The sequence below is a fragment of the Andrena cerasifolii genome, chromosome 2 (genome assembly GCF_050908995.1).
Source record: "Andrena cerasifolii isolate SP2316 chromosome 2, iyAndCera1_principal, whole genome shotgun sequence".
NCBI classification, from domain to species: domain Eukaryota; kingdom Metazoa; phylum Arthropoda; class Insecta; order Hymenoptera; family Andrenidae; genus Andrena; species Andrena cerasifolii.
This window is the reverse complement of record NC_135119.1, coordinates 6,084,514-6,092,756: the sequence shown is the minus strand read 5'-3', so window position 1 is coordinate 6,092,756 and position 8,243 is coordinate 6,084,514. Positions and strand designations below refer to the sequence as shown.

Here is an 8,243-nt window from a genome sequence, read left to right as displayed (position 1 = left end):
CGCCGAGTGCGAAAGTTATAAATTCCTTTGGTCGCGCTCAGGGGGAATCATTTCGCTCCCCCTTTTCTCTCTTCCTCTCTCTCTCTCTCTCTCTCTCTCTCTCTCTTCCCTCTCGTTCAACCTCTTTTTCTGTCTGTCCGCCTGTCTACCCCTCCCTCTTCACCCGCCTCTACCTGTCCACCTCTGCCTCCCCTCTCCCTCTGGGCGAATACCTTCGCCCAGACGTTAACGCCTTGAATGAAGTACGGTTACTCCGGCTCTGGTTCTTTGGTATTTTATCAGGCGACATTATTATTCCCGCGTCGCCGACACTATGTCGAATTTATAGGCCGCCAGAAATGCCACGGCTCGTTTCGCAATCGGCATATTTCCCTGCGACGAGGAGGGGCTTCGGCGGATGTATCCGAGCGACGCGTTCTCTGCTCGAGGGGGGCGCAGATTTTCGGGGCGTTGGATCTTGAACGCCGGGGCAGCTTTGAGTCAACGGCGATCATCATCTCCCGTGTTAGGAGAGGGTCTTCCGCGAACCCTCGTCGGGATTCTTCCCCCTTGAAATCTCATGGAAATCCCACCCGCACACTCGCAGGCACACGTACGAAGGAATAGTCTGTTTAGTGGACCCAAGATGGTGTTCCCGGTTCGCGCTGCTTGGAACAGCTGTCGACGCATGGTTCCTTTATATCTCGCTTCCCTCATCGTTGGTGGGGATCGGACTTTAGGATATTAAGAACGAAAGTTGGGGAGAGGTTGGTATCTACTAGAGGTCGTGGCTTTTCACGTGTATTTAAATACACGTGTACACGTGTCCCGTGTAAGGTGTGTTGAGGAATTAAAAGTCTGTGTTCTAATACACGTGTAAGTACGCGGATTATAAGTACACGTGCACTTCTGTTCACGGATACCCGTGTAGTTCTATTACACGTCTGCACGTATATTTAAATTGGTTCATCGCGATTAATTTTGCGATTGCTTAGTTGGTGTAGGGTATACCATCCAGTAATTGACCGCATACCAGTGAATGACCATTAGGCAAAGAAATGTCAATTATAAATTTAAACATTATTATATGTTTATAAATAGAGTGTAGTTGCACTTTTAATATCCTATATTTTTAGTTACGCGTATTAAGCAAACATTAATAAGTACAATTCTTATTAAAATTATGCGGTCATTTACTGGGCTTCTACACGTTTTGCATTTTATAATTGTTTTTCTTTTTAAATTACGATAAGAATACTTAATTATATTTATAGAAATTTCAAGAAAAATAAATTTAAATGCAATTTCAACAGATGTTTTGTTGTTATACATAAATATATTCAAGTATTAATCTCAAAGGTCCATAGATTCAACAGTTCGGTCATTCACTGGTTGGTTTACCCTATCTCTTTTGTCTGTTTAGCATTATTGTACGAATGGTCTCACAGATCTAAACACTGCAGTCTGCACGCACCCAAATACTTACTACATACCTCCATCGCATCACACTGAAAGATGCGCGCGGTCCTGAGTTCGACGCCATCGATAGTTAGCGACGTGACAACAGAGTATGCACATATTTCTAATTAGTCGATTGTACGAGGCGGTATTTGGCCACCATGCTATTTCTCTGCACAACTATACCTACGCGTATATTAATTTTTAAATAATTATTCGATTTGTGTAATTTTCGACGTGTGAATATCTGAGTATCTAAATACATTGGCCCGCTTTTGCAAAAAACAAACTAATCTTCAGGTTACAGTTAACAATAATCAACACATAATCAAATTTCATAATAAAATTGAATCTATTAATTTTCTATTTTGGTACAAGAAAACTGAAGTATCGACATTTTCAAGTAATAAAGTAAAAAAAAATTAATTATTTTAATTAAATAAAATTTCAGTGTGATGCGATGGAGGTATGTAAGTATTTGCGTGCGTGCAGACTGCAGTGCCTCATATTTAGATCTGTGAGACCATTCGTGCAATGCTAAACAGACAAAAGAGATATACAAACTAAGCAATCGCAAAATTAACTACACGGGTATCCGCGAACAGAAATACACGGGTATCCGTGTATTAAAAATTACACGGATTGAAGTTCGGATACGTTTACTACACGTGTACACGTGTATGTAAATGCACGTGAAATAGGGACCTCTAGTATCTACCGATTGCTGTGGCTAGCATCCTGCGATTGATGAAGACTATCGTATCCCTGAGTCGATGAATCTGCTCCGTTCGACGCGTCGTTGGAGAACCTTCGAAATGACAGCTCGAACCGCTGTACGCGCGTCCCGAAAACTCAGCAACGATGGAAGCAGTGCTCGCGCGTCCAGACGGCTGCGGTAGGCATTTTTCCAGGTCTGGGAGGCCGTGTGCCGGCAAGCAGGGAGCCCGAAGCGTTCTCCCTCATCTCGAAACGCAATGGTTTTTGCAGCCGGTCCGGTTCTGCGGCGGCACCGACCTACCGGAACGCGTGGAACTCGCCCGGCATCCATCGAGGACCGGCTACGAAGTGGCGGGATATCAGCAGGATCCCCGTGTGCTGTCCATGAGCAGAGAACTCACGGCTCCACGGCTCCTCGGCTCGCAACAGCGCGCGGAGAATGAATCGAGGGGAAAGGAGTGGGCGAGCAGTGATCAGGCTGGGAGGGGTTTAAAGAGGGGGCTCGCAGGGGGACAGCGGACCCGTCAGACTGTATGCCGTGCACGGGCGTCCGTTCCCCCACTATCGTCCAGCCAGCGGAGCGGCCGTTGGGAGAGGGTAGCGCGAGGGACAGCGGCGGAGAGCAAGCGTAGAGTGAGCGCAGAGGCTGCGCTGGCTGCGAGTTTTCGGTGCCGTCGCCAGTGGTAGAGCCAGTTTCTCGTGTAGCATCGTCGGCCCGGCGGCGTCGAGGCGCCCCTTCAGTATGAAGCCGACGACCGTGCCAGCTGCAGCTGCTGCACCTGTCGCCCCGTCACACCGCGACAACTACGCTGGCCGCTCGCTCGGATCATCTGCCCGGACGCTCATCCTGATCGTGGATCCTTGTTACGCGCGACGACACCGATACTCCATGGATACCGTGTTCTCAGCTCCGATTTCGTTCGCCTCAGAAGAACCGAGCGCGTGAGATACGCGTAGCTGGCACCGCTCCTCCTCCTCTGGATAAACGAGGATCGCTCGCTGGAATATAGGTAGGAGGATCGAATCGAGCGAGTCCTCGAGAGATCCCGAGTTCCCGAGACGCCGCGAGCCCAGCGAAAAGCAGAGAGAGACAGAGAGGATCGCCCGTCTCCCCGTGAAACCCGTTCTCTCTCTCTCACCCCGTCTTCCTCCTTCGTCCTTCTTTCACCCGGTTCTTCCTGGACGTGATCGGTGATCGGCTTGTGTTCCTCCAGTGTTTCTTATTTCCTTACCCACGCCGGGTAAGGTTGCTACTTCTTCTTCTTCTTCTTCTTCTTCTGCCTCTTCTTCGTCGTCGTCGTCGTCGTCCCCGTCACGGTTGCCCTCCGCCCCCTTCGTCTTTCTGCCCGTCGCGAAGAAACTGTGATACGCGGCAAAGAAAGAGGAGACACGCGTGCGGGACTCCGTATAAAAGTGAAAACTCGTTCCTCCGGTGTCGTGGTTTCGGAGCTGCTCATCCTTCGGAGAACCCGCAGCCCTTCCCCTTTACTGGATATTTCGGAGTACCTGGAATTCGGGTTGCTCGGGCACTGGAGACGGCTGGATCGAGTCCTGCCGGCGACGCCGACGGATCGAACGACCGCAGCGTATACGTGCATCAGCGGCGAGGTGAGTCCTTCGAACGATAAATTCCAGCACCCTGCTACACTCGAGGGTCAAGAGCGGTCAGGCATCTCGCGCGTCGACTGGTTTTCGAGTTCTGAGGCCCTCGATCACTTTACATATCGCTTTCTTCTTCCAACTCCGGCGCTCTCATCTCCTCCCCCTCCCCTACTTTCCATTCAGAATTCCAGGAATTCCTTTTCGAGTTCCACATGATCCTGGGTCGCTGCTTTAGCCCCGCACCCTTGAATTTCACCGAATCTGTCGAACGCACCGATGATAAATCTACGCGATCGCCCTGACCGTTGACTGAGCAAATTACCACCGTCATCCTTCATCCTCCCATTATCGGGCAGGCACGACAACGTGGGGGATTATCCTGTCGCGCGGCCGTGGGACGATGGGGTTGCTGGGATCCAGTTTTGAAAAGTGAACGCGGTGATAGGTTCGCGAGCGTGCTCGGACGCCCGGCCATTGGAACGAGCTCCGCGGAAATTGGCACGATGAAATTAACGAGGATCAACAATGTGCCCGCGATCATTCGATTATCGTGTGCTTGAGCTGCGACGCGGCTGAGCAAATAACTGCGGGAAATGTATGGATCGACGGACTGCTCAGCTGTCATGCGATAATGCTCATAAAGTAATAGAAATAAAAAATAAAAAACGCAGGTTCTCTATGAAATATTCAGACAGCATCGATTTCTTCCACGTTAACTACTTTCTTTCTGACTTTTTTTTTACGCTACATCAATTTTTTCCTTTGTGCTTTACCACTCTACTGAATTCTATCAGCATTTACCTAACGACGTAGCGAAACCCATAGACTTTAGATGCCCGCACGAGTAACTGGCAAGAAGATAGCCAAAGTAGTCCATTCAAGTCTTATCGTCACTCAGGTGTGCTCCGTTTAACCCTGAAATTTCGTCCGTGTTCCATGGAACACCTTGTATCCCATTTATCTCGCGATTACTTTCGTTCTGCGCCCGCCGGCTCGAAGAGTTTCTTAATTAACTTTCTCGATAATTTGGAGAAACGAAGGTGCCGACATAATTCGAAAGTATCCGTAACGCGAATTTGCGCGGTGTCAAGTTGCACGGTTACTTTTGGGCAACTTTTGCCAGCGCCAGAGGTCCTGCGGGGCAGAAACGAGCGCGTCGTAGGATCGATCGTAATAAATCATAGTGACTGCATTAAGGAGCAAGGAAAATTGCCCGGCGTGATCTTTCATCTTCCCATTATCGTTCGAGTAGCACGGTCAGGATCACGTTGTTCCTTGTTCTACCGCTGGCACGATTCAATTGGCTTCGAGAATTACGCGACTCGCCAGTTCGCTACACGCAACGAGGACCTGTGGGTGCGCGGTAACGAGACGTTCGATCAATTGGATAATTTTTTGAAGACACCATTGGCCTTGGCAACTTTAATGGGAACTTCCAATGACTCTAATTTTAAATTCTAAGCATTCTGAGCTGGCAGTCACTCGTGACCTCTGTGGAACAGTTGCTGAGGGAAACATGGTGCCCCAACTTCTGAAACTACCACTGGTAGTTTATGTAGGCGAAGGATGGTTATCGAGCATTCGAGAAATCGTCGTGAACGTTACTGCAGAGAGATAGTATCCAGAAGCATCCTAATTATCGTTTCAATAAAAGTGGAACGACATTCTCCTCGAAGGCCGATGAACGCAACGCACAATCAACCATTTACAAGCCACTCGTCGTTCCATTGGATCTGGCCTGAACAACAACGCTGGCGCGGGTCAACGTTTTCAATTAGTCAAGTGAGAATCGATCCTTCGAGAGCTCGCTGAGCCTGTGCCCGTCTCGTCAACAGCTTCGCGTTCGATCGCTCTGATGACTCCGCGTCTGACCCACATAAACGTCCTCGAAGCCGCTGCAATCTTTGCGAATTTTTCCGGATTACGTTTCACCAAAATAAAAACTGTCCTGTCTAACCGAAATTCGCAAATTTATCACGCTCCGTGCTTCTATAGCTCCGTTTCACCTAAGAAGATGGACGTTCTGCGTTCCAAGGTCCAAACAACTCGAAACACTTCTTCATAGAATGCATAGGCACAATAAAGGCACTTTGCCAACTGCAGCAATGTTCCTAACAAACACCTTCGAGCACCTCATGATTTCCAAAAACTCTGAAGAATACAGACAAGTGTCCGCCTAATCATCGTCCTCTACCACTTGATTGCACATCGGACAATGCTCGTCACCCAACTGGCACTGTGCACGTCGACGCGCCATGGGAGAGCACGCCACTACCAAAACGACCTAGGATGTCTGATTCAGCAGAAGAGTGCAAAGGGTTAATCGATCGCGATCAGGAACGGACCAGCGAATCCTTTCGCGTATTCTCGCCGCGTTGAAAGAGCCGGTTGGATCAGCTTCTTTAGATCGCTCTTCAACGGAGGTGAATGGCCTCTTTTTCTACGCGAGCCCACGAATCCCGGTGCTTCCCCGACCTCGACCTCGGTATTATAACGCGAGATTGAGAAAAGAGTGGACGTAACGCGGCGGAAGGTCTCAGAGGAGATCGCGTTATGATCGGTAGCCTCGAATCTGCATCGGCATTCCAAGCGAATAGCAACGATTCCCTCCAACGACTCTTTCTCCTGGTTGAACAATGTAACAAAGAGTTACGGTCCCCGGGCAAAAGTCGGTCCCCGGTTAGGTACCGAAGCAGCCGCGCCTCCGCGGAGCTCCATTTAAAACCTATTTACATTGTTCCATGCTAGCGAGCGTCATAACAGTAATTAAACGCGATCTACGCTCGGAACGTCTCCTGGGAGCGAGGAGACCGAGGACGAGGGTTATTAACTCGAAGCTGACAATAATTAAGCCCGATTGCGCCCCTCCTCCCAGGAAAGCGGCCTAATCTACTTTTCGTCTCTTTAATTACCCATTGCCTATTACTCCTCGGGTGGCTGGCACGTTTCAAAGTTTCGATGCGGGCCTTTTCTTTCCCTCGGCGGGACGTTTGTCCCGGTAACGCGGGAGATCGAGGAAAGTTAAATGAAGCGAGGGTGAACGGAGGCAGTTGGGAGTACGCGTTAGGGCAAAACGCTGGAGGCTGATGAGAAGGATCGGCCGTGGTCTGGTGCGAAGCAAGTTCACGGGGAAACGGTGACTTAATGTCGCGGTGTGATCGGTATCGAGGAACGCCGTTGCTACCCTGCAATCTTCGTCCTAATCGACGATTCGTCCGCGAGGCGGAAGAGGAATGCAAATGATAGATCTGCAGTGGCGGGTGGCGTAACGAGCGCACGCGTTTCGCGGTCAAAACGTGCGACGCATCTATGGAGGATGAAAGTCATCAAGACGAAGACGAATTGGGTCTTGCGATATCTGCAAAGGTGGCTCGAAAATTCTCCGGTTATTTGACGGTATTTAAATCGGTAGCTGACGAGGCATAGCTTCGCAAGGATCTTGCCCGCTAAAAGCCTCTCCAGCCTGCTGAAGGAGGCTCGCGATTCGAGTCCACAGAAATCGATCGTCAGCGATACCTAGGCGAAACGTCGTAAAAGATTAGCGCTGCTCGAGCGCCATCTTCTCCGATGGTAGCAAAGAAAATTACCGTTCGCGTTGAGCACGTCGTTTATACCTTTTACGCTCCGGGACGCGAGTCGCCGTTTAGGCGCTGTTTACAACGATCCTTAAGGCAGCGAGCGCAAGAGCAGGGCCGGCGGGAGGACACGGTTGTAATAGAGCCGCCGGAGATCGGCTGAAAGTAAGTTAATCCGAGGGTTACCGGTTGCCGTCGTCATTCACGCGGACGGGGAGAAAAACCGCGCGAACTCGGGCGTGAACGCGTGATCTGTCTGCGAAGGCTGATTCTAAGGTTCCACAACGATCGACCTTCGCGATCGACTTGTTTCTTTCACGGTGCATGCAGCCACGTCATGCGACTGCGACCCCTCGAGCCCCAGCGAACGCCGCGCTGCTCCACAGTCACTAAATGCAAGCGTAGTGAAGGGTATTACGAAGACGGCTACAAGGAAGCGATCGAGCTTTGGGTATCGAAGAGCAGAGAAAGGGAAAGGATAGATGTTCCAAGCTCCAATTTCTGTTGACGAACGAACGAAGCCACCATCGGAGGAGCATAAACGCGAACTGAAGCAGCAAAATTGCCGGCAATTGGTCCCATTGTGCGGCGAAAGAAAGTTTACTGTCTGCCGACAAGAAAGTTTCCCGGCGAAGGTCACCGCGCGTGTATGCGCAGCGACACGAGGCAGATTTTAAGGGTTGCTGGAGAAAGGCAGACCAGGAAGATTGGAGACGTTAGAGGCCAGTAAGCCCAGAGTAAAACGGCAAAATCGCCCGCAATTAATTCAATTATACACAGTGAAAGGAAGTTCAATGTCTACTAACAAGGCTCCTAGCGAACGTCATCCTGCACGCGTTTATCCCTCCTCCTTTTAACCCGGGAGTAGGCGCATGTCGGTCTTATCGACCGACGATTTCATATGTTTTGAAA

The 8,243-nt window shown here is 50.0% G+C and overlaps 1 protein-coding gene across 2 annotated transcripts in view; it reads left to right on the top strand.

Annotated features, from left to right (window-relative positions):
* The first annotated feature begins 2,789 nt into the window (after positions 1-2,789).
* The window catches only part of Knockout (Stork-head domain-containing protein knockout), a 133,334-nt gene continuing 127,880 nt past the window's right edge, over positions 2,790-8,243 (top strand). For both annotated transcript variants that reach the window (XM_076830263.1, XM_076830261.1), the window contains exon 1: positions 2,790-3,762. The gene's annotated coding sequence lies outside the window, so the exon portion shown is untranslated. The remainder of the gene's footprint in view (positions 3,763-8,243) is intronic.